Consider the following 27266-nt stretch of genomic DNA (forward strand, 5'->3'; position numbering starts at 1 on the left):
GGCAGAAGAAGCTCAAGGGGTTGAATGGCCTGATTTTGTTCCTATCTAGATATCAATGAATGGGGTTTGGCACATCTGTGCAAGCATTCATGCATCAAGCTATTTCTCCAGTCAATGAGTAATGTAGGTGTTTTCAGTAACTTAGATCTGTCAATCTGCATTGTATTCGACAAATATCAATGTGACATGTAGAATAACAAAGTTCCTAAGAGTTCTGTTTTTCCCGCTGTTGTACTTTTATATTCTTCTGACAATTGGCACCAATAATTTAATTCCAAACTTTTCTTACTGTGTTGAGAGTAAAGAACCTTTTGAATTTTTAGTTTGGAGAGATTTTTTTTTATAACCACGCCAGTATTTATGTTATGATTTATCTTTGTCTTAGGCCACATAAGCAACTGCACTGGTGACCCCACAATATACACATGTCATTACATTGTCCAATTTGTCGCGCCAGAATAAAATTCGGTAATGTCTGTTTTCCTCTTGATTTGCCATTTTAAAGCCGTTAACACAGTCAGAGCCATTTTATAGAATGAAAATAACTGCATTTCCGCTGTAAATTACTTCATATAAGCAAATGATTAAACTTTTTAATGTTAGTAATTATTTTTTTATGTGACCGTGAGATATCATTAATAAAGACATTTCCAACACGAGGAACAAAAAAGAAACAGGCAGATAGATGATCGACCTACAGTTGCCAGTACCTTGCTGAAGCAGAGAGAAAAAAATCTTCTAAATCGGGCTGAATTTACTAGGTCCAAGTTGTCAGAAAATGAATTCAGTAGTAATTTATTGAACAGTATTTTCCAAGGTACCATTTTCTTTGTCAATGACCATGGACCTATTTATTTACAAAAAATATTTTTTTCACATGCCTTTTTTTAGTAATGTTACATTTTTTAATATAATGGCAACGTAAATTACTTTTATAGATTGTTAATCTGATTTGCCAAACAGCCAACCCCACCAGCTCAACTTGTTTTATAGGAAATTATCCTGCATGTTTCCACACTGCATCAACAAGGTGGGCTATTACAGATTAACACTCAACATTTGTGTCAATTCAGTCCCTTTCCAGGGTGAAGGACTGACTACTTTAAAGAGCCAGTAAAAGGCAAAATGGGCCAAATGTCCTCATTCTATACTTCGAAATGGTTGCAGGTTGCTCCAGCTTTGTACCAGCTGCAGTCTTGCAGTCAGTTGAGGTTTGGAATTTAACGTAATGATATTCGTTGGAAATGCCTGAATTTAAAAGAGAGAATTTACACAGTGGCGCATTAATGCACTAGGTTTAATGCGCTTGTTTCAAATTCCACTCTTTCTTGTTTTAGTGGATATGCTAACTCCCGCCCCCCTCCCCTACCAAAGCAGCTCCGCGAATATCGTGGAGAAAGGAATTTCAGACAAATTCGTTAAGCATCCCACAGCGTGACTGAAGCGCCGAATAACTGACATATGCCAATGGAGGAGTTTCTGTAGCAGTTGGAAGCCATTGTGAAGGGTGTGTTGAAGAACACACACACACAGCAATCCTCCTTTTCCAAATGGACAGTGAGCATGTAGAGGGCAGCTACAAAAACAGTGGTAAATTGACAAAAGATGTCCACTAATATAACCTAACTTGTTTAGCTCGATGCTAAATTCCATATTGCTCCCCTGCCCTGTTAGTGATGTCAGGTCCCAAGTGCCAGTAACCGGAGCGGATTGGGGATTTAAAATGTTATATTAAGATTCCAGAATTGAACCAAACGCTGACAGGATTTTAAAGCTTCATGGAATATTTGCTTGCAATAATTTATAACAGGGATTTCCAAGACTAAACTCGAAAATAAAACTGAGGCTCTGAGAATGTCAATACAAACAAGGCCTTGCATTTAATGTCTAATCCGTGTTTAATACGAACTGTGATCGATAGTCTTGTGTTTCTTATTTTTAATAAATGGCCATCTTGTCAGCGCTGAGCCACAACTGCAGGTGAGAAATGAATGTAGCAGCTGCTGGAAGTGAGCCTGTCAAGCGGTCACATCTCAACCCGTTTGCAGAGATGTGTGCACTTTACAAGGACTCCTACTCTGCCTGTGCGACCATTTACTGCAATGACATGGAACTACAGAAGAGAACGGAAACCGTCTCAACATGTGGGGGTCGCACAACTGCTCAATATTAAACCTACAGATTTACCAATTTCGAACAGTGACCAATAGGGCAGGTTGGAATTCTGCATTCAGCTCCCGCCTTACCTAACTAAGCTTGGACAGTAATCCATCCCCTTCCCGTTAACTGAGAGCACATAAATCAAGTTTCACTTAATCAGAAATGATCAATCCCGATTATTGATTGAGCGGTGCATTTATTTGTTCCTCAATGGTCGAGGGGGAATCCAAGACTTCCAGCAGCTCGAGTACAATGTGTTCACCTCCGCACGGGGCTGAGCCACAATGGGAACCCCCTCCCGTCTTTAGGGACAGGGAATGCTACTTTTTTTGCACATGGTGGATGACATGCAAAAACATCGCGGTTCAGTGGGCGACAGGGATACCGTCTCCAACACAACCCACGTTTGCACCATTTGTTGGAGGAGCTATCCTCGATATCGCAGTCTAATTCTCAGACCCACGGTACAGTCACACACTCCACAACAGTGCAACTTTAGAAAAAGCCAGACCTGCCATTTTAAATGGCTGGTGAATTGGACATCGCGAAATAACTTCAATTATTATTTTATTTGAACTGATGAGTTTGATTTGTTGAATAAATTACACTAATTTGGAGACAGGGCAAAGAAACTCCAAGGACGACAGGATGTTTCGAAGTTCTAGTCTCCTGTTGAAAATTCAAGGATATGCTCCCCCTGTGCATGTGGATAGCAAAGATAATTAAGCATTGCTACACAACTCCGCAGTACACCCTCGCTTCTGTCTTTTCAAGTCGATAGAATGTGTTGAGAGATGATCCTTTAAATATTGAGGTCAGGCTATTTTAGTCGCTGCTTTGATATTTCGCGTGCAACATCAGAAACAAACCGGGACAGCTGGAATCTTACAGCTGCCACTGAGATACCGACTCTGGGATGTGTTCTCTCTCTCGCTCTCTCCAGCTCGTCATTCCCCCAGCAGTCCATGTGGAGAGTTAAAGTTTCATCCAGCATCCAACCCCGCAGCCCAAAGTCCGCTTCAAACAACCGCACTGCACTGTGATATTGTTATTATAAAATACACATTCTTAGACTGTTCACTGAAATGGTTTCTATTCTGCTATTTTGCTGCTGGCGGTTACAGAATGCTTTGCGTGCTCTTTGTGTCTCTCTTTCCCTACGCTCTAATTAAAGTATCGGGTGTAACCATTCGGAACAGCGAAAATTGCAGAATAGCAACTATTTCCATTCATCTTAAGAATGTGCATTTTATGTTAAACTGTATAAGAAGACCGTGCAGATTATGTGAAGGTGGCTTTGGACTCCGGGAGGGACTGGCGTGGGGTAAAATCAGCGTCCCATGTTGGACGAAAATGAAACTGCTGTCTGCTTGGATCGATCACACAGCGCGATTGAGCAGTAGAAAGAGACAGGGTTGATTATCTGATTTCTGGTCTATCGGGTGTGACGATACAAGAGTAGTGACCACTTCGGTTTCTCCGGAGATCGTCAGCAAATGGTTTACATTTTACGCGCAAATTAATGCTTTTACAATTCTACGAATATTACTGAACAATAACACAAATGATCCAACGATCCAGCAGTCTCCCTGTTCCCTAACCGGCGCGCTGAATGGAAAAATCATTTTGTGTGACACACAGAAAAAGAGGAAATATGGTTGCTTGTGTTTGAAATGACAGAAAATGAAATGTGGGGGTTTCTTCAAATCTTGGAACCTATTGAATTTTGGATGGTGCCGATGCTGCCGTGTGTGTTGTGCAAACATTTCAATTTTACTAACTGGGACAAGATCCCTGAGCATGCGTGCCCACATCTAAAACTAATTGCTGCAGTATAAATGCCGCTTTCCAGCACAGAATAGCTACTCTGCTATTTGGGAGAATCTAATATTGCAAAACTGGAATTTTCCAAAACTAACTGGGTATTACTTGAAGTTTGGGAGGAAGGTGTTACTTTAGTGACAAAACATGTCCTTTATTAAATGTACTTGAGTGATCAACTTGCTGCAAGATGGACCAACATACCTGCATAGTCGAATGTATATATACATTTCACTGTGGATACTGCAGACAGATTTTGCTGCAGGGTTCGATGTATGTATACACTTGCATATATGGTTAAGTGAAGATTTTCCTAAGTGTCTGCAATCTACCTGCATATATTACCTTTGGCACGTGAGTATATATTTTCTTGCATAGTTGAATATCTCTGATTTGTCTGTAAAGTTAAGTGTGTGCTAAATAGAGTTATTGTGTGAATTAGCTCTGGAATTCAAACTGTTTGCCGATATGCCTGCACTGTTTTGTATGTCGAGCATGTACATGTAGAACAACGGTTTTATAATTTATCAGTAGATCACCTCTTCAGATTTATTTTTAAATTTATATGTTGTTTTTTCTTGTAGAGAATACCCAGTGCTCACCTTTAAAGTACACATCTTTTTGTGTTGATATATTAATTACTCACTATTAGTAGTAAAAATAACTAGTACTATGTAATGCCTTTCATAACCTCAGGATGTTTAAAACTGCCTCACAGACAACGATGTACTGTACTTTTGAAATGCAGTCACTGTTTCGGTGTAGAGAAAAGCAGGAACCAATTTGCATAGGGCAATGTTTCACACACAACAATGAATAAAATGACTGGCTAATCTGCTTTCATGACATTGTCAACGATTATATGTTGTCTTATTTTTTTCAAATAGTGTCATGGGATATTTTACATACATGCAAAAGGACCAACAAGGCCTTGATGTAAAATCTCATCAGAAAGACAACACTCCAACAGTGCAGCACTCTTTCATTACTACATTGGTATGAATTTAGATTATATGCTCAAATCTTTGGATGTGAGCTGGAACCCATAACTTTGTGATCAAATGCTGGCAAAGGTTAACATCTTACATTTGTAAATGCAATTCTCTAAACTAGCTACATATTGCTGATACAATAGTAGCAAATGCATACATGAGCACGTATTCCATAATGTTATATGTCCACTTGGCTGTCTGTTATTATCTAAACTCTTGTTTGTTTAGTCTGCTTATTTGCATATATATTAACAATGCAAATTAATGTTAGATTATCAAAACTCATCATTCATTTGCCTCTACACTGTATCTTGGATTTCATTTTTTGAATAGTGTGTATGTGGAATCCAGTTTCAGTGGGGATTTGTCCATAGTCTGGTGTTGCATAATTTGATTACATTTACACCATATTAGAGAAATGAATAGGCTGCATAAGGAGATTAATACATTATTAAAAATTCCAATTATTGATTATACAAAAAATATCACAAGCAGATCCAAGTAGTATTTGCCCATTTCATGATATTGACTATATGTGCTATTCTCTAAACTGACTATTTGCTACACTCTGCTAGATTTAATTGTACTGCATGCATAATCCAGTTACTTGACAGATTTCATTGAGCAGCATGTATGTTGTATTCCATGTTATATATAGGCTCTCTACAGTGTATACATGCTTTTCTGTGCTGTGTGGATATTGGTATACTGCGGGTATATGTTTCCAGAACGGAAGAGTCCAGCTTTGTTTCCTTTTTAAGATTGTGTTAAGACTGTGGTGAAGTATGTGAGCAGAACGGTGGACACTTGTTAGATACAATACATAATATATTAAAATATTTTATGTTTTTGGACACCATCTGTCAACTTTTTTCAAAATAAATTGCCATGCTTACATTTATTATAGAAGCGACCTTTTGTAATTTTGTCACACTATAATTAATTACACCATTGAAGGCACAGCAGCACCATCACAGACAGAAAGTGTAACTGCAGCACAGGTTTTTGCAGAAACGAAAATGAGGGACTATTACACTACCAAATATAATTACATTGTGACTGGTTTACAGAGGTAGTTTCTGTAGAAAAGTGGACATAGAAATTAATAGAGAAGAAAATCAGAGATTATGCATATAGATATATTTTCCATGTTATAAATAAATAAATATTGCAATTTTTACATGGGTTTGTATTGGAAATTATCATGCAAACATTTCTTATGGAGATTCTCGCATTTAAATGTGTATAAAGAACAATACAGCACAGGAACAGGCCCTCCGGCCCTCCAAGCCTGTACCAGTCATAACAACTTTGGTCAAAACCCTCAGCACTTCCTTGTGCCGTATTCCTCTATACCCATCCTATCCATGTATTTGTCAAGATGCCTTTTGAACACCATTAATGTATCTTCTTCCACAACCTCCCCTGGCAATGCATTCCAGGCACTCACCACCCTCTGTGTACATTTGCATGTTATACTTTCCTGTGATGACACGCTAATGGGTATTTCATTATTTTATGTCGCAGCATCCTTTTTACACTACTATATTAGTGTACCCACAAAAACACCCAAAATGGTTCTTGAATAGCTTTCCCATCAATTTTTCTCTGTAACTGTAATTTCTAATGCTCAATATTAGGCTTTAAATACATATTTCACAATGACGTGCAAAAACTAATCAATTGAATTCTATTTTGTTTATTTTAATACATTTTTAAAAAAATTTACGTGAAGGCCCAAACCTCCCCCAAAGACATGAGACTTGATATTTTTACTCAGAGTTGTGATTCTGTTAGCTGGATGCATTATACAGTCTGAGCATATGCAATGTACCCAATTTCCTGGTTATATCAGCATTATTGTCAGATGAATTGTTAGAATATTTTTTCATTTCTAGCAGTTTGTATTGAAATTAATTAAAGCTAGAGGCTAAATTGTGAAAGCTTGAATTCAGTTAGTGTTTGTTTTGAATGCTTGTGGTTTGACGGATATCTGATGATGAAATGGAATGAATGATTCATGTATGTGAGGATCGAATGGTGGCAAGTGTTTGGCTTGGAGTTTTCGGTTCACGACAAAAAAACTTCATGTTTGTTGAGATGGTTTGCATGGTCTGGCCACTTAAAAGAGCTGCACATTGAGAATGAATGTACAGCACGAGAGCGGAAGAGGAGGAGGCAGAGTGGCTGAAGATTTAACCGACACCTCCGTGTACCATAGGAGAGGCATTTCTGGGGCAGGATGGTATTAGTATTGGAAGTAGAATCGTATGGTGAATCAATGTTAATTTAATGAAATTGTCTGATGTGCAGTGCAAAAAGAGTACGGAAAGAGTTGACAGAAACTCTGGTTATTGTTTCGATTAAATATATCATAGTTGGATGGGGTGGATACAGAAAAAGTGAGTTTCTGAAAACAATCCACACTGTGTGATGGTAATTGTAATCTTAAGCGTCCTGTGTATGTGTTTGTGGGTAGACGTGCAGCAATATTCAGCTGCGAACTCCCCTCCTCGTGCAGACTGAACCTCACACACAGGTCAGCAAACGGCACGCGCACTGAGTGACGCAGCCGCGTAACTATTGGTTAGCAGCGCCAGCTATGCGCGACGACCCGCCCATTTCCGCTTCCGCTTGCCAGGTGAGTGAGAAAGAAGAAGTTACAAAATGGCGCCGCGTTTATCGTCGCCTCCTGGAAGCAGCTGCAAGCCCCCCCCCCCCTCCTGACATCTTATCCTCCAAACAGCAGTTTAAAACTATAGACACGGAAAACATTTGTCTCTTTGAGAGATCTGTCCGAATCCCTAAACTTAACACCTTTCAGCTTTTCTCACCTCCCAAACAAAAAAAAGTCAAGTTCAAGTTTAAGAGCGGATTTAAATAAGCCACAACATGAATCCTGGGAAATATACCATTTTTTAATCGTACCTTTCGTGTGAAGGGAGCGATTGCAACAATGTAAGAAGTGGTCTACTGACGATATTCAGTTGGCGGTTTTAGGAATTTATTTTGTTTTTTAAACGGCGAATCGAAGCTATTCAGTTTTTCGGAAGCAGCGTCTATCTCATGCGCTTGGGCTCTGTTTTTGGCGGAGGGCAAAAATAAATGGAAATGTCAAGTTTGAGGCTGATTTTTAAAAAAATACATGGGGGAGAAGACACGAAATCTCAACACGGAATTAAATCCAACTTCAGATATGAATCAGATCACTTACGGTTGCGTAACATGAACTTCTGAAGGAAACTAACGTGAACACTTTTCATTTTTCACTTCCGCCCCCCCTCCCCCTAAGATAAAAAGTAGATATTTTTTCGGAGCCACACGCATGGTGTTTAAAAACTTTTTTCCCTGATGGTTCCGCACTCTCCGTCCCGCCGCCATTTTCAAGTTAGGATGGGTTTTTTTTTAAAGTTCAAGTGCACCGCGGCTAGACTCTGCAAACAGGACGGTGGTGTTGAATGAAACTTTTAGATGTCTGTTCCCAAAACGAGAGGATGTCGACACATTTTCAAAGAACGAATCTTTACACTAAACAAACTGGGCGACTTTCCCCCTTCCGCTGTACTGCAAAGCGGTTTAAGCCAATAACTGAATTCCTGCCCGTTTGCAGTTAATAATCATGCCGACCGCAAGACAGAGCAAAACAGATTAAAATAACTCCGAAGTGTTACCCTAATTTTTTTTTTCGTATCGCATGTGCATGCGTGAAGCACCTCACATCGGAAACGGGAAGAGTTAGTTGCGCGCGGAAAAGGAAGCCGCAAAATCGTGATTTAAAAATTGTTACTTAATTAAACTTAAAATCACATTGTACATCTAAAAAGGGGGGGGGGGGGGGGGATGAATCGCAAAGTGTCGTGAAGCCGGCAGCTGCCTGTCTGCTCTTTTGCTTTTATTTGTGGCACCAAGCTAAACATAAACACTTAACTGGTTCAACATCAAGGAGTGCGTGAATTCGTAAGATTAAATATTGATTTCTCTTTGTTGATTTCTACAAACGGTAAGGCGATATAATTTTGGCATAGCTTGAGAGGGGTAGTTCTATATCTGGTTTTAAAAACTAATTTGTTCCAAAATCTACTACTGCACCTTTCTCTCAAGGTCGATCAGCACATGTCATCATGGTTTTGTTTTAATCTTTTCCCCAAATTATACCACAAACGTAGGCTCCTAACTTTTAATGTTTATTGGCCAATATACACGAGGATACAGTGGTCTTTCAGAGGTTTTTCTTTACGGTTTTGACTAATACATTTTATATGGAGATTAGTAGTCACAATTGACAACTTTTGATTCATAAACAAATTTGTTATAACTGCAAGGATATAAAACGAATGGTAAGGTACATATTGATGAAGAACATGATTGGAGAGATAATACTGACAACCGTTTTGAAAATGAATAATACTGATACCATCTGCAATTTCTATTGTGGTTTTATAACTCATAATTGTGTAGTCGCTCTCTGTACTGGTTTTTGGTTTTGAAGAAGTGAGGTAGTGCAAAGCATTTTCAAGTTAGTGTCTTTTCAAATGAAGTGCATTTCCTTACTTTATGTCTAGAAATGGTAATCAATATTTTGATATGTTAATAGACCAATATATTTTCTAGGGAACACAAGTAACACATTTTGAGTGTGGAATGAAATAACTGACTAAAGATTTTTTTTTGTTTTAAAAAAAAATCTGCTCAGCTTCCTCTCGCTATCTTTATCCTTCCTTACCATCCCTCACTTTGAACGAGCGTAACAGTTAAAGTCATGAATTTCTCTCTATTCTCAATATAGATTGACAAGAGTTGCCTTTAATGGGTAGGAGTTTGCTGCATTTCTTGTAAAAATAACCCTGGTCCATGGATTATTCATCTATTGAGATTTGCAGCAAAATTTGCTGAAATGAGCTTGCTGAAATGTCGTGACTTGTCTGTCCTCAAATGTGGATTGAGACTGGTGTAAACATAAACCCACTGAATAGAAGACTGAATTAGATCAAGGCACTGCAGTACTTGTCATTGGGAAGTCTTGATTATAGTCAATGTAAATTGACCTACCATTGTTTATTGCATGTTGGATTGGGAGTAGAAAAAAACAGCATTGCTTAAAAATTATGTACAAAACTCATTTTAATAGAATTTAGTTCAAAAATCTGTCAGAATGTGACTGAAATTCAATTCTTGGTTGAAGGAACTTAAAGGTTTCACAAAGAAAAAATGAAAAAGTATGTTGCCACAATTTTAGCAAATTTTTCATCTCTAGCATGGGGAAGTTGTTTCTGTCGTTGCGTATAAATGATTGTACTTGCTTTACTATTATATGTTTGTCTTTTTGTGCCTATGTAAGTGAAACAAATTACTGATAAAACATCAGAAATTGTTAAATTACAAGCATAAAATAAATTAATACTTTCTGGGCTTTTAGTTCTGCAGTCAGAGGACAGCATGTGGCGCAGTGGTTAGCACTGGAACTGCGGCGCTGAGGATTCGGGTTCGAATCCCGGCCCTGGGTCACTGTCCGTGTGGAGTTTGCACATTTTCCCCATGTCAGCGTGGGTTTCACCTCACAACCCAAAGATATGCAGGTTAGGTGGATTGGCCATGCTAAATTGACCCTTAATTGGAAAAAAAATAATTGGGTACTCTAAATTTATTTTTTTTAAAGTTCTGCAGTCAGAATTTAGAGAACTAGGTGAAAATTAACAAACAGGACATCAAAAATTGTAGTCTCTGGATTATTCCCAGCATATGCAGGTCAGCATAGAAATAGGAGGATAAAGCATATGAATGCTTTGAATGTAGGAGAGAGAACTTTACATTCTTAGGACACTCGTCCTCACCTGGGTTAGATGGGACCTGTTCAGGCCAGACAGGTACCTAATCACAGCCGAAACTGAGTTCATGTGGGCCATTTTGTTAGTGCTATTGGAGAGTGTTTAAATTCTTCTAAACTTTAGAAAATATAATCCTAACTGACTCAATCTCTCCTCAGATGTCAGTCCCGCCATCCCAGGAATTAGTCTGGTAAACCTGCACTGTACTCTCTCTATAGCAAGAACATCCTTCCTCAGTTAAGGAGACCAGAACTGTACACAATGTTCCAGGTATGATCTCATCAAGGACTTTTTATAATTGCATTAAGACATCCCTGCTCCTGTACTCAAATCCTCTCGCTATGAAGGCAAACAAACCATTTGTCTTCTTTATCCCCTGCTGCACCTGCATAGTCATTTTCAGAACCTGGTGTACAAGGACTCCCAGGTCTTGTTGCACATTCCCCACTCCCCGTCTATAGCCATTCAGATAGTCTACCTTCCTGTTTTTGCTACCAAAGTGGATAACCTCACTTTATCCACATTATACTGCATCTGCCATGTATTTTCCCACTCACTCAACTTGTCCAAATCACACTGAAGTATCTCTGCATGGTCCTCACAGCTCACCCCCCCCCCCCCTTTTCCCACCTAGGTTTGTGTCATCTTTACAATATAACATTTAATTCCCTCATCTAAATCATTAATATATATTGGGAATAGCTAGGATGCGAGCATTGATCCCTGCAGTTCCCCACTAGTCCATTTGGAAAATGACCTGTTTATTCCTGCTCTTTATTTCCTGTCTACAAACATGTTTTCTATCCCTGTACCTTTTAATCAGTTTTAGAAAGTTTTCTATCCATTTCAATACACTACTCTCGATCCTTTGTGCTTTAATTTTTAATCTCTTATGTGGGATTTTACGAAAGCCTTCTGAAAGTCCAAATAAACCACATCATTGACTCTCTCATCAGCTCTACTAGTAGAAAAATTCCAGTATATTTGTCAAGCATGATTTAACTTTTGTAAATCCACGTTTACTCTGTCCACTCTTGCTACTGTTTTCCAAGTGTTCTGTTATTGAATGTTTTTTAATGGACTCTAGCATTTTCCCCACTATTGACGTCAGGTTGACTGGTCAATAATTCCCTGCTTTCTCTCTACCTCCCTCTTTAAATAGAGGGGTTACATTGGCTATTGTCCAATCTGTAGGAACTGTTCCAGAAATATGAAGATAAATTGGATAAGTTATTCCATGGAGAAAAGAAGGCCGAGGGGAGATTTGATGGTGCTATTTAAAATCATGAGAAGTCGGGACAGAATAGGTAGGGGAAACTGTTCACATCCTGAAAGGATTGAGAATGAGAGGGCATAGATTAAAGTAATTGGTTAAAAAAAATTTTGGGTGGCGATATGTAAGAGGGAGGAAGCACTTTTGGTAGCTCCAACCAGGAGCCTTGATTTTTTATGCATTTTAGAAAACATTCCAGACCGGTACAACAAGTTCCCCCCATGCCAAATTCATGCCCAAAAGGAAACACAAGGAAACCAGGAAACCCAGACAAGATATTCCTTTGAACAGACTTGGGGGGGCACCTTGGAACTCCTCAATAGCTAAAATGGCGACGGCAGAGCTGCAGTTAGAGACAGTCCTGATTACAATGGATATGCTCTCTGATGCGCGGGCTAAGAAATTTAATATTTACACTTTGAGAGGCAGTAAGTCAATTGAAAAAGTGTTAGGGCTGGTCCGGATGGAGCTTGATAAAGCAGTCGGGACGGTGAAAAAACATGGTGAGATTCCAGAAGATGTTGAGGAGGCGCTCACAAGGCATGATGAGCAGCTTGCATCGTTCGAAGCCGAGTCAGCAGTGGTGACTGATGACAAAAAAAGGTTGACGGTGAAAGTCGAAAACTGGAAAATCGATCAAGGAAGCAGAATCTAAGTTGGAACAGAATTAATCCTTTGGCACGAGAGTCCGGTTGCTCCCAGCGACCACCATGGAGTTTGGATATGGCATTATTAGCGGACAAGAGATTCTGTGAATGCATGTCCACCGCCATTGGTGAATATATTAAATTGAATAAAATGAGTCTATCTCGCCTTCTACACTTTGGGAAGTCCTTAAAGTGGTTATAGGTTAGGGAGATAATTTTCTGCAAAGTACACATAGAAAAGACTGCGAGGGCGGAGCGGGAGTGGCTGTTGGAGTCCATCCTTGAGATAGACCATCAGTACTCATTTTCCCCAACCCCAGAGTTACTGGCAAGTAGGAAAAAAGCTACAGATGCAATTTGAATTACTATCAACGGATAAGGCGGTTGGCCAGTTGTTCAAGGGGTGCATTTGGGAGAATACCAGCCGCCTTTTTGCTCACCAGCTGAGGTGAAAGGCGGCTTTCATGAGGTTGTGCAGATACAGGACTCGAATGGCAACCTGGTTTCCGCCCGGCCTCGGGTTAATGCGGCTTTGGAAACATTTTATCAGGATCCCTTTAGATTCGAGACCCTGGTGGAGAGTATTATCATGACAGATTTGTTGGATGGGTTATCCATCCCAGTGGTGGAGAAGGAGAGGTGGAAAGAATTGGAATCCCCGTTGGACGCAGAGGAAATTAGGAAATGCATTGGGTTGATGCAGACGGTTAAAGCCTCTGGCCCTGTCAGTTCCCCCATTGAGTTTTATAAGAAGTTTGTGGAATAATTTGTCCTTCTAATTTTAGATATGTTTAACGACTCCTTGTTCTGGAGTTTGTTGCCCATTGCACATGCGCAGGCCTCTATTTCCTTGATCCTTAAGAAAGACATTTACCCTACAAAATGTGGGTTGTACCGACCTATTTTACTTTTAAGTGCATATGCTAAGTTACTTACAAAAGTGGTGGCATTGCAGTTGGAGCCATGCCGGCCAGAGTGGTCTCGGAAGATCAGGCAGGCTTCATAAAGTGTTGGCAATTGTCGGCTAATATATATTGTCTATTAAATGTTGTCCTCTCCCCCACTACAGTGCCCGATCCGGAGGTAATTGTTTCCCTAGATGCTGAAAGGCATTTGATAGGGTGGAGTGGGGATATCTCTTCGAGACTCTTGGGAGGTTTTGTTTCGGACAAAACTTTATCTCCACTGCTAGTGTTCGCACAAATGCTTTAAATTTGTGCTATTTTCCATTGAATAAGGGCACAAGGCAGGGATGGCCATTGTCTCTGTTCCTGTTTGCTCTGGCAATAGCGCTTGGATCTTCCTGTAAGTGGAGCGGGATAAATCAGGGATGGGTGGAGCATAAGGTGCCCCTGTACGTAATGATCTACTTCTTTATATTATGGTCCCTGTATCCTCTATGGATGAGATAATGAAACTGTTTGGGAGCTTTGGCTCCTTTCTGTGAGTATACGTTGAATTTGGATCGGAAAAAATGCTTCCAGGTTAACCCCGTGGGGAGGGGAGCCCATCTGGGGATGATTCCTTTTCATCTGGCCAGACCTAGCTTTTGCTACCTAGGAATCTGGTGACCCTTGATTGGCCCTTGTTTCATAAATTAAGTTACACTAGTCTGGTTAGTGGGGTCAAATCTGACTTACAGAAGCTATTAAGATGAATGTGCTCCGAGATTTTTTATTTCTTTTTCAATGTTTCCCCACTTTTCTCCCTTTGTCACAATTAATAAAATAATGTTTTCTTTTATTTGGGCAGATAAGACTCCAAGGATCAGTAGGGAGTTCCTTCAGAGATGTAGGCAATCAGGAGATTTGACTCTACCCAATTTATTATTTTATTATTTGGCAGCCAATATTGAAATGTGATCTGGATTCCATATGAGGGCTAATGGGGTCAAGTTCCTGTAAGGATTCCAGACTAGGTGCATTAGCAATTGCATCACTACCATTTACTCCAGCAAGATTTTCCTCAAATCCGGTAGTTGTGTCCAACCCTGAGAATCCGAAAGCAATTCAGACAGCATTTTAAACTTAGTTCCATGTCCTTGTTGGCCCCTATCTGCAATAATCACCACTTTTGGCCAGTGGGTTTGGACTCAACGTTTAGGTGATGTGAGAGGAAGGGTTTGGAGAGGTTTGGGGACTTGTGGAGGGAAGGTTTGCCAGCTTTAAGGAGCTATCATGGAAATTTCAATTCCCTGGTTCCAATCTGTTTATATACTTTCAGATTCGTGATTTTTCACATAAGGCTTTTACCTCTTTCCCCTTGGCACCACCTTCCTCCCTGTTTAAGAGGATTTTGTCTTTGGCCAAGTCTGGTGGGGGGATTATTTCGAGCACATACGTCCAGATCCAATCAGTAGAGTTTGCTCTGTTGAATGAGGTGAAAGTGAAATGGGAGGGTCTTATTCTGGGTGATGTAGTGTGGAGAGAGAGGCTCCTCACAGGGTCAACGTTACATCCTCTTGTGTTCAGCTTGGTCTGATCCAGTTCAAGATGGTGCTCATCTGACGAAGGCGAGGATGAGGGTTTTTTGTCTCCGGAGGGAGGACAGGTGTGAGCATTGTTCTCAGGAGATGGCTAACCACACTCATATGTCTAGTCTTGTCCCAAGTTAGTAAGCTTTTGGGTCTCTTTTTCTCCCACCACGTTAGAGATACTTAATATTGATCTGGAGCCATGTCCACTGATGGCCATTTTTGGGATCTCAGACTCGTTGGTGCTGCAGACAAATGTCCTCACCATTACCTCGTTCATAGCCCGGAGGCAGGTTCTTCTTGGTGTAGGTCTCCTACTCCGCCCAATGCCTTGGCTTTCTTGGGTGACCTCATGTCATTCTTACATTTGGAGACTATCAAGTACACCATAAGGGGTTCGGTAGAAGGGCTCTACCTAAAATGGCAGCCATTCATTTCCTTTTTTAAAGAGCTAGTCACTGTCGGTTGTGAAGGAGTTTAATGTTATTAGTGCTTTTGATTGTTTGTCATGTTCTTTGTCGTCTAAACTTGAAATAATTGTTTTACATTATTTTGTTTATAATGAAACATTTTTCAAAAAACATACTTTACATTTAAAAAACTCACCCTTGACCCCTACTTCCTGTAACCAATCTTGAATGATTTTGTCACTTACGTTTTTGAATGTGTTGTTGTCTCCCAAATCTGTGACTATATTTTGTGTAACTCGATGTTTAAATGACTCCAATCAGGTTTTTGTCCCTGCCACAGCTCTAAAATAACTCCAAGTAAAGTCAGAATCAACATTCCTGTGACCATAGTGCATAATCCTTCCTGTCTTTCTCGACCAGTTTCCTCCATTGTCTCTCCAGTTTTCCGGCTTGCAATCATTTGAGTCTACTATTGCCTGTTTGATTGTGACCAGAACATGCTGAGCAATAGCTTTTTTTCTTGTCTCTGCACTGTTACCACTGGAATATTCCAATAATCTATCCTTGGCTTCCTCCTTTTAGTAATCTACTTGCTGTTCTTTGCCAACATCATCCGCAGGTATTGGGTCAATGCTCAATACACACAGTTCAGTTCCATCACTTGTCTCCTCCACTGCTTGTCTGACATCCGGTCATGGATGAGCCAATTTGCTCCTGTTAAACAATAGAAAGATTGAAGTCACTGGCTTTAGCCCCAGCAACAAACACCTTGTAACTTCATCTCTTCTTCATCCATTGCATCATTCATTCGGCTGCAATACTGGCATCTTATTTGACGCTATCTTAAATGAATGATCCCAAATCTCAAAGACCACCTTGTTTTTGTAATGTCATCTATCTCTGCTGCACTTCAGTCTCTCTGCTGTTCAAATCCTCATTCATGTCATTGCAATCCAAGATTCAGCTAGGCCAGTGCTCTTCAGACTGGCCTCCGCTGTTCCACCTTCACCATTTCTAGTCATCCAAAACTCTGATATCCATATTCTCTTTTTAAAAATATTTTTATTTTACGATATACATAACACTAATTCAACTTTATACAGTTCATAATAAACAAACAACCCACAAGCCCTCCCTGTATGCCCGTTTTATTTTTTACAAATCACTCCCCCACCTACCCCCCTCCATATTTGCTGACAACTACCAATTTCTGAAGAAGGAGATAAACAGCCTCCACCTTGAATAGAACCCCTCCTCTGACCCCCTTATGAAATGAAATGAAATGAAAATCGCTTATTGTCACAAGTAGGCTTCAACGAAGTTACTTTGAAAAGCCCCTAGTCGCCACATTCCGGCGCCTGTTCGGGGAGGCTGGTGCGGGAATTCAACCGTGCTGCTGGCTTGCTTTGGTCTGCTTTAAAAGCCAGCGATTTAGCCCAGTGTGCTAACCAGCCCCTATACAAAAACTCCGACAGATCTCCTTCCCACGCTGTTGCCCTTGGTAGCTCCGGAGCCCGCCACTCCAGCAAAATCCTTCTCCAGGTTATCAGGGAGGCAAAGGCCAACACATTGGCCTTTATCCCCTCCTGCACTCCCTACTCATCCGATACCCCAAATATGGGCTCAGTGCCAACCTCACCCCTAAAACCTCTTGACATTATCTTGAAAAATAACTCCCAGAACGACCCCAATTTCAGACAGGACCAGAACATGTGTGTGGTTCGACTGTCCCCTTGAACACCACTCGCATCTATTCTCCACCTCTGCGTGGTGTTTTGGTCATATGTGCACTAATTTAAACTAAACCAGGCTCAGTCTCGCACATGAGGAGGTAGAGTTTATCCCTGGAAAGGCCTCATCTGCTATCCATATTCAATCCACACGTATATCTAACAACCATCACCTCCTGTCCATATTGACCTATATTGGTTCCTAGTCCCACCGTGTTTAAATTCCTTTATGGCCCTGCCTTAAACAATTTAACATCCTCCAGCCTTACAACCCCCAGAAGTCTCCATTCCTTAACTTTGGCCTCTTGCACACACTCCCTGCTTTAATTTTACCATTGGCAGTTGTGCTTTCAGCCCCAAAGACCCCACCCTGCAGTTCCCTCATTATTCGCTTTTGCTTTGCCACCTTGCTTTCCTCCTTCAATGTCTTTCCTAAAGTTCCATTTTTTCAACAAAGTTTGGTTATCTCCATTCTAATACTGTAGCTTGTTTTAACTTGTTTGACCATGCTTTTGTGAACTGCCATAGAGCATTTTTCTTTCCAAAGGTACCATGTAAGTGGTTGTTATCCACATTAATTAGCATCTGCCGCTCAACTTCTCTCTATAGTTTAGGCTTAAAAATCAATATCTAGATCCAGAGTTGTAACACTGTTAACTGTAACCCAATAAATCTGAGTAAGTGCAAAAATTCCCTATCCTGCATCATTATCATTCTGCCAATGTCAATTGCAGATTATTTTAATTGGCAGGAAATATCTTCCCATTGTATGATACATTAGATTTATTACCCAGTTTCTTTCTATTTGAAAATAAGCTCCAATGAGAGATTCATGTGTTCCTAACTGTTTAAATTTTGGTTTAGAGAGAAAGCAGAAATAGAAATAGTGAGTCAGTTGGGTCAATATTCAGCTTAATTCATTGGGTGGAGTCAATGGAATACCAACCTGATGTTGCCAGCTAACTTGTAGCTGATTCATTTTGGTGCTTCAACCTCTTTCAGATTCTGTTGACAAAGTGCTTATTGTTTTGAGATAATAGTAAAACCAGTGCGGCAACACATAACCTGAACCTATAGCAACATGTTAAAAAGGAGAGATAGGCCAATGGAGGAGGGAGGGATTTGATGGAAACCACTACTAAAGGTGTCAGAGTTGGGTTAAGAGTCAGGGAGAACAATTTAAGCCACAAAACTTCCAAACACCTTACTTGTGTCATGATATTGCGATCTTGGATCCAGAAATGGGGTCTGAGATGTAGCTGGGAATTTAGGGGTTAAACAGACTGAGGGAAAAAACTGCTAACAGCAGAGTCAGAGGTATACACCCACGCGTGAGTTACCTTTTCCCTTTCAGGCATAACCTCATTAATGGGAACACCAGGTGCCCCAGTTCAGCCAGGATGATCCACATAGATCCATTGTCATCATAGAGTCTGATGACTTATTTGTCCATCAATGGAAGGTTAATTGCATATGAATGGCATAGCTTTGTTCTTGTGTAGAAACGGGAGTGGAAAAACGTACATCCAAGATAATGATAATGGATTTAGGTCTGGCCACCTCAGGGGAGAACCTGTGTGTGAGGGGGTGTGCAGATCTTAGAGAAGAGCAAGAAAAAGAATGCTTCTTTTTCCAGTATCTTTTTTGCATAACTATTACTTAACTTCATTTTCCAAAAAATGCACTTTATTCATAAAATTTGAAGAAGTACTTTACAATTGCAGTTCAAATTTGATGTTGCATAGAGTGCAATATGGTTCAATTTCAGTAGAGTATGTGGCACTCATTGTGGTGCCTCATTGAAATTACAATGTAGATAATATTTACAATATATGTTTTCTGTCAAATATTCTATAGTGCATATAACCTGAGGAGTTTTACATGAGTTTCAGTTCCTCAGTGTACTATGACATGAGGGTTTGGACTATGGTCTTTCCCCATTGAGCCTTAGTGGCCACTGCCTCAAGATTTATTGCGCCCCTGAGCACATACTCCTGGACCTTGGAATGTGCCGGTCTGCAAAACTCAGATATGAACAGCTTCTTGCACCAGGAAGACCAGGAAGCCTTGGGGAGACTAAAGAATGTCTTTCACTGAGTTGATGATCCTCTAGCAGCAGTTGATATTTATCTCGGTGTGCATCTTTGAAAACAACCCAGAGAGTGCAGAATGCTATCTCACAGAGCTGCTTGGGACGAAGCCTGATGAAAATCACTGCTTTTCTTTCCAAACCTTCTGTGCAAAGGCACGGGTAGGACATGGGTTATGGCCTCTTCCCCACCACAGCTGCCTCAAGGGTACTGCGACTCTTGATGTGCAAGAAGGATCTGGTGGGGAGGCCCCTTTCCAACAAGCTTTGTCTCAGTGCTTGTTTGAAAGTTCTGGCAGTGAGACATTCTGCCAAATCGACTTTGATAGTCTTGTCAGGAAACCATCCTCTGGATCCACCATCTTCTTTCCTCATAGGACCTTGAGGGCATTCTGTGGATACCACTGCCTGATGAACTTGGGGGTCATGTTTTTTTTGTATACAAGGGTCAGGTGGTATGACATGATCCAAGTAAATGGTGCATTCTGCAGCAGCATGGTAGGGTCATCCTTTGCCACACTGGGAACAGATAGAATCTTAGCACATAGTGATAATTATTACAAATAAGGTCCACTGAATATACCCTCCCTGGTTCAATAGCATCAGTTATTCCTATACGAGATCTGACTATTTTATCAGAGTTGGCACACCCTGTTGTTCATCAATTTACACAGTGGTGGAACCCTTGAATGTATCAATAACATCTCCTTATAATCTCAATTTGATATCAATGTCCTTCGCATAAATGCCTCTTTAGTCTCTCTGAAAGCAATCTGAACAAACCCTTGGTGAGACAAGGCCTGATGTGAATCCATAAGTTGCATTAATTCACAGTAAGGTGAACATACATAATGCAGTATGATTGGATTTGATTCAAACAGCACAAGTTATCTACACATATCAGTACAAAATATAGCTAATGATGTTTCCTTGTATTGTGGGTTTAAATAAGGTAAACTCTGACTATTCATGACAGCAACCATCTCACAGCTTTTTGCAGATGACTCTTGCAACATTCTTGACTGGTTGACTATGTTGTCTATTTTTCATTTCTCACACACAGAAAAGGAAGGACTGCCAGATCTCCTGCCAAGCATCTGAGACCAGTCATTCCTTAACGCAACTGCTGTGAGATATTTATTGATTACTGTGATAAGGTAAATACATTCTTCATTATTTACACCGTATAATAAATCAATATCAAAAGCATCCTAACTACCTATTGTTTCAAATCTCTCATTTACATAAATATACTTTGCTTTTAAATATAACATTTAACATTAATGCTTCTAAAATCTGTTCTGTGGAAAAATTGTATAAAGATTCCAAAATACAACCAAAGCGTTTGTTGAATTTACATTGTATCCTGCCAATTACTGTAGGTAATGACACAGTGGAGCCACCAGCGATTTACAATGAATAAATTAAATTGACAAGCTACTTTATCTCATACTGTGAAATAAATGTTAGAAACACTAAATTCTGGACTTTTCTAAGGAATTTGTGGACTGTCATCTTGATTATCGATTAATATTTTTTTTAAATGTGGAGAACATGGAAACATTCCAAGGGATTTCAGATATAAATTTTGGTACAATGACAATATTGGCTGTGCTAGTCAACCATTAAATTATTTAAGCTGTTGAAGACTGTTTAATATTGAACTTTCACATTTATTCTTGTTGACACCAGGTTATTTACTATGGAAATTATCTTCTATATATTTAGAGAGAGAGATTATTCTGCGTGCAATAATAAGACAATGTTAGGATTGTTTGAATAACTCAGAGTAATGCTTAACAGGGCCAGACTATAATGAATGAATCATTAAACTAATTTTCATTTACAGTTGCAAATGTGGGATTTGTTGTTTTCCTGCACTGTGACTGACCACTAGGCATCTCTCTTTCTTTCTAGTTCTTAATAAACTATAATCAATTCAGTGGATTAAACACACTCTTGGACATGATTCAAATCTATCCCATACAGATAAGATGAACATTTCTGTTGATTGTTAGGGCTGAATACAAAATAAATTTCAGCATTACCAATCAGATTAATTGACCTGCAGTAGAAAACTGTCGTAATTCAGAATTGTTTCATTCTCTGTTAAAGAAGCTACAAGACGGCCAGTGTTGGAAATGGAAAACAATGCTATGTTGTTACATTCGCAGATGCTCTACTGAGGTTGGAGCAGAATAGAGTGAATAATATTCTACAATTGACTGTACAATATTTTATTGATGAGTAGTTGATGTTGTCACTAGCGACTTAAAATAGCATGGATTCTGTCCCTCAATATGCTCTTATCCCTCACTTCCATGAGAACAAAATTGAAGAAATGAAATGAAAATCGCTTATCGTCACGAGTAGGCTTCAATGAAGTTACTGTGAAAAGCCCCTAGTCGTCACATTCCGGCGCCTGTCTGGGGAGGCTGGTACGGGAATTGAACCGTGCTGCTGGCCTGCTTGGTCTGCTTTAAAAGCCAGCGATTTAGCTCAGTGAGCTAAGAAAAATGTGTGTTGAAAATCTTTGGGTCTTTCACGCATTCTTGCTGCCATTTTGGAAGCAGTATGTTGTAAGGATCATGACTGGAAACTGAATGCACTGGATTTCAACCTTATGGTGAGGATTTTGCAGGCCAGGCCTTCTAAGGGGCAGAGCTCTGTTCACCCAAACGAAGTGGCAGTGTCAGGAGCAGGAACTCAAAATTTTCTGAGACCACATCCTCCCAAAGACTTGGGGGATTAATGCTGGTCAACATGCCAAATGAAACCAACAGTTGATGCCCCAGCCAAAGTGAGACAAGCTCCCACTGTCCCGTGAAAGTCTGTTTCAAAGGTTTTAGTGGTCAGATTTGGACGCTAATGCTAGGAAGTGGTCACTGCAGATTTTTGGCTCTGTGTAGTGAACATTGACTACTTTTTATTGCCCCAGATTTTGTCAGTGCTGCTCCGAAGTGAATTACTAAGCACCAAGGGATGGTGCAGGCAACTTTACTGCTGATTTTACTTCTTGTTAAGTGATGGCTTGACTCAGTTGCAGAAATCTTGCTTCTGAGTCAGGTAAGTGAGGGCTTGAGCACATAAACTTGGCTGACTCTTCAGTGCTACACTGAGGGGTCCCTCATTTTAAAACTGTCACTTTTATGAATGGAATATAAACTACAGCCTCATCCGTTTCTTCAGGAGGATGTGAAAGACTCCATGGTATTTGAAGAACAGCAGAAAAGTTCTCTCAATTTCTTGCCAACATTTAATCCACAAACAGCACCACAAAATACATATTGTCTTTTTGTTTATCTCATTGCTCTTTATGGGACTTAACAGTGTGCAAATTCATTGTCCACCTGGCAGTTTCTACACTTCAAAAGTAATTCATTAACTGTGAATTGCATTGGGACATGAAATAAGTGAAATCATTTTTTTTCTTTGCTTTGGGAACTGGGTGATGGAAGAAGTTTGACTTTGAGCTGATTCTTTGCTGTGGATTATGATTTTAACAGCACAGCAGGGATCCAGAACTTGTTATGTGCGAACGTTAACAGCACAGCAGGGATCCAGAACTTGTTATATGCGAAAGTTCTCGTCATTAATCTGCAGGATACTAGTGTGTTCTACAGAACCTTGGTAGGCTAATGAGATAACCCACAAAAATGCAAGATCACAAATGTTTTTAGTTGATATCAGAGAACTCATAGTTCTTTATATTACCATCTAAAATTTAAAGCAACTTTAAATTTAAAGGGCATACTATGCATGAAAGAAAATTATTTTAATGTAACAGGAAGAGAGAGGGGAGAAACATAAAAAAACATAAGAACTAGGAGCAGGAGTAGGCCACCTGCCCCTCGAGTCTGCTCCGCCATTCAATGAGATCATGGCTGATCTTTTGTGGACTCAGCTCCACTTTTCGACCCGAACACCATAACCCTTAATCCCTTTATTCTTCAAAAAACTATCTATCTTTATCTTAAAAACATTTAATGAAGGAGCCTCAACTGCTTCACTGGGCAAGGAATTTGATAGATTCACAACCTTTTGGGTGAAGAAGTTCCTCCTAAACTCAGCTCCTCCTTATCTTATGCAGCAACCTTTTGTGTGGCACCTTGTCAAAGGCTTTCTGGAAATCCAGATATACTACATACATTGGCTCCCCATTATCTACCGCACTGGTAATGTCCTCAAAAAATTCCACTAAATTACTTAGGCACGACCTGCCCTTTATGAACCCATGCTGCGTCAGCCCAATGGGACAATTTCTATCCAGATGCCTCGCTATTTCTTCCTTGATGATAGATTCCAGCATCTTCCCTACTACCGAAGTTAAGCTCACTGGCCTATAATTACCCACTTTCTGCCTACCTCCTTTTTTAAACAGTGGTGTCACGTTTGCCAATTTCCAATCCGCCGGGACCACTCCAGAGTCTAGTGAATTTTGGTAAATTATCACTCGTGCATTTTCAATTTCCCTAGCCATCTCTTTTAGCACTCTGGGATGCATTCCATCAGGCCAAGGAGGTGTGCCCTGAAAATCTTGTACACTGTACTGCGAAGTGAATGGGCAGTAGTTTATACTTGTGATTTCCTAGCAGTCCCAGTCTTCACTATCAGAGGAACTCAAATGAAGAGCAAGACACTGGACAAAGGTGAAGAATTTTATTGGGCTGCTCGCTAATCTACCAACAAAATATCAGGTTTAGGGCTTGCAGCAAAATCATCTTGTTACTTCAAGACTGATGCGTGGAAGGTGGGGAAAAATAAACATCTAAAATAGGAGGATAACGTATAAAACACTTTAAAGTTTTTAGATAAAATTATATTTCAACAACAGATTTTAACTTAAATTACAGAATTGTAGATCTAGAATAATTACTATTTACTATAGTTCACTTTATTATTCTGGGTATAACAACACTGGATTAATATCCACCTGGGCATCATGTCCTTGATGTTAATCTTCCTTTGTTTAATATGGACCATAAATCGAAGATTTTTTTTTTGTAAATCATTTTTATTGAAATTTTTGAAAAATGTATAACAACAAAACAATAATAATAACAATCAGCACCCCCGGACCCGTAACAACGCATATAACGAACCCCCCCCCCCCCCCCCCCCCCCCCCCCAAACCCGATGAACAACAAAATAAATTAAAGATAAATTAAATTAACATAAACAATACCCCCCCTCCCCCTCGGGTTGCCGCTGCTGCTGACCTATTTCCCTATCGTTGAGCCAGAAAGTCGAGGAAAGGCTGCCACCGCCTAAAGAACCCTTGTACCGACCCCCTCAGGGCGAATTTGACCTTCTCCAGCTTAATGAATCCCGCCATGTCATTGATCCAGGTCTCCACGCTTGGGGGTCTCGCATCTTTCCATTGCAACAAGGTCCTCCGTCGGGCTACTAGGGACGCAAAGGCCAAAACACCGGCCTCTTTCGCCTCCTGCACTCCTGGCTCCACCCCAACCCAGATATCGCGAGTCCCCAGCCTGGCTTGACTCTGGATCCTACCACCCCCGACACGGTCCTCGCCTCCCACTGCCAGAATTCCCCCAGTGCCGGGCATGCCCAAAACATATGGGCATGGTTCGCTGGGCTCCCCGAACACCTAATGCACCTGTCCTCACCCCCAAAAAACCTGCTCATCCTCGTCCTGGACAATTGAGCCCTGTGCAGTTCCTTGAACTGGATGAGGCTAAGCCTCGCACATGAAGAGGAGGAGTTCACCCTCTCCAGGGTGTTCTGCCATGTCCCCTCCTCAATCTGCTCCCCCAGCTCCACTTCCCACTTAGCCTTCAGCTCCTCTACCGACGCCTCCTCCACCTCCTGCATTACCTGGTAGATGGCAGACACCTTCCCATCCCCGACCCACACCCCCGAAAGCACCCTATCCCTTACCCCCCGTGGGAGCAGCACAGGGAACCCCTCCACCTGCCGCCTAGCAAACGCCTTGACCTGAAGGTACCTGAACATATTCCCCGGGGGGGAGCTCAAACTTCTCCTCCAGCTCACCCAGGCTCGCAAACCTCCCGTCAATGAACAGGTCTCCCAACTTCCTTATGCCCGCCCTGTGCCATCCCAGGAACCCGCCATCAATGTTCCCTGGGACAAACCGGTGGTTCCCCCGCAGCGGGGCCTCCACCGAGCCCCCCACTTCCCCCCTGTGTCGCCTCCACTGCCCCCAAATCTTGAGGGTAGCCGCCACCACCGGGCTCGTGGTGTAACACGTTGGAGGGAGCAGCAACGGTGCCGTTACCAGTGCCTTCAGGCTCGTGCCTCTGCAGGACGCCATCTCCATTCTTTTCCATGCTACCCCCTCCCCATCCATTACCCACTTGCGTACCATCGAGACATTAGCCGCCCAATAGTACTCAGAGAGGTTGGGCAGCGCCAGCCCCCCTCCATCTCTGCCCCGCTCCAGAAAGACCCTCCTCACCCTCGGAGTCCCATGCGCCCAAACAAATCCCGTGATGCTGCTGTTCACCCTCCTAAAAAAGGCCCTCGGAATAAGGATGGGGAGGCACTGGAACAAAAACAAAAACCTCGGGAGCACCGTCATTTTAACGGACTGTACTCTACCCGCCAACGTTAGCGGCAGCATATCCCACCATTTGAACTCCTCCTCCATCTGTTCCACCAACCTAGTAACATTAAGCTTATGCAAAGTCCCCCAACTCCTAGCCACCTGAACCCCCAGGTACCTAAAACTCCTCACTGCCCTTTTTAGCGGGAGCCTACCAATCCCCTCCTGATCACCCGGGTGTACAACAAACAGCTCGCTCTTGCCCAGGTTCAACTTGTAGCCCGAGAAACTCCCAAACTCAGGAAGAATTTCCATCACCTCCGGCATTCCCCCCACCGGGTCTGCTACATACAGCAACAAGTCATCTGCATAAAGTGACACTCGGTGCTCCTCCCCACCCCGCACCAGATCCCTCCACCTCCCCGACTCCCTGAGCGCCATGGCCAACGCCAACGCCAATTGTCAACGCAAAAAGCAAGGGGGACAGGGGGCACCCCTGCCTCGTCCCACGGTAGAGCCTGAAGTACCCGGACCTCCTCCCATTTGTCGCTACGCTCGACATCGGGGCCTCGTACAGCAACCTCACCCGTTTAATAAACCCCTCCACGAACCCGAACCTCTCTTAACACCTCCTATAAGTACCCCCACTCCACCCTATCAAAGGCCTTCTCCGCATCTAATGCCACCACAATCTCCGTCTCTCCTTCTGCCGCCGGCATCATTATCACATTTAGCAGCCTTCGCACGTTAGTGTTCAGCTGCCTCCCCTTCACAAATCCCGTCTGATCTTCATGTATCACCCCCGGCACACAGTCCTCTACTCTAGTGGCCAGGATCTTTGCCAGCAACTTGGCGTCCACGTTCAACAGTGAAATTGGCCTATATGATCCACACTGCAGGGGGTCCTTATCTCGCTTCAGGATCAGGGAAATTAGCGCCCGTGACATCGTCGGGGGCAAAACTCCCCCCTCCCATGCCTTGTTAAAGGTCCGAACCAACAGGGGGCCCAACAGGTCCGCATATTTTTTATAAAATTCAACCGGGAACCCATCCGGTCCGCGGGGGTTCATTCGCCTTAGTCTGGCCAGTACTCTGTGGGCCCCGTCCAGCTCCAGGGGCAGATGGAAAGATCCTGCCCCCACCAGCGAGTTCAGCATCACGGCCACATAAGCCGGCAGGTCCGACCCCTCCAGCCCCTCTGCGAGGCACAGGATCCGCAAGTTCTTCCTCCTCGACCGAAACTCCATCTCCTCAAAACGATCTTGCCACTTTTTGTGGAGCGCCTCGTGCATCTCCACCTTCCCCACGAGGGCCAAGATC

General features: G+C 41.6%; 1 protein-coding gene across 11 annotated transcripts in view; it reads left to right on the forward strand.

Annotated features, from left to right (window-relative positions):
* The first annotated feature begins 1742 nt into the window (after nt 1-1742).
* LOC119954625 (zinc finger MYM-type protein 1-like) overlaps nt 1743-27266 on the forward strand; it is a 40299-nt gene continuing 14775 nt past the window's right edge. The window contains exons 1-4 of one of the 11 annotated variants that reach the window (XM_038779952.1): nt 1744-4335; nt 4869-4977; nt 10957-11068; nt 20484-20577. The gene's annotated coding sequence lies outside the window, so the exon portion shown is untranslated. Of the gene's footprint in view, nt 4336-4868; nt 4978-7191; nt 7376-7592; nt 7615-7709; nt 7932-8788; nt 8974-10956; nt 11069-20483; nt 20578-27266 lie in introns of those variants that run through there. The other 10 variants (XM_038779957.1, XM_038779954.1, XM_038779956.1 and 7 more) reach the window with 10 other exon arrangements.

Source organism: Scyliorhinus canicula, chromosome 20 (assembly GCF_902713615.1).
Source record: "Scyliorhinus canicula chromosome 20, sScyCan1.1, whole genome shotgun sequence".
In the NCBI taxonomy this organism is placed as follows: domain Eukaryota; kingdom Metazoa; phylum Chordata; class Chondrichthyes; order Carcharhiniformes; family Scyliorhinidae; genus Scyliorhinus; species Scyliorhinus canicula.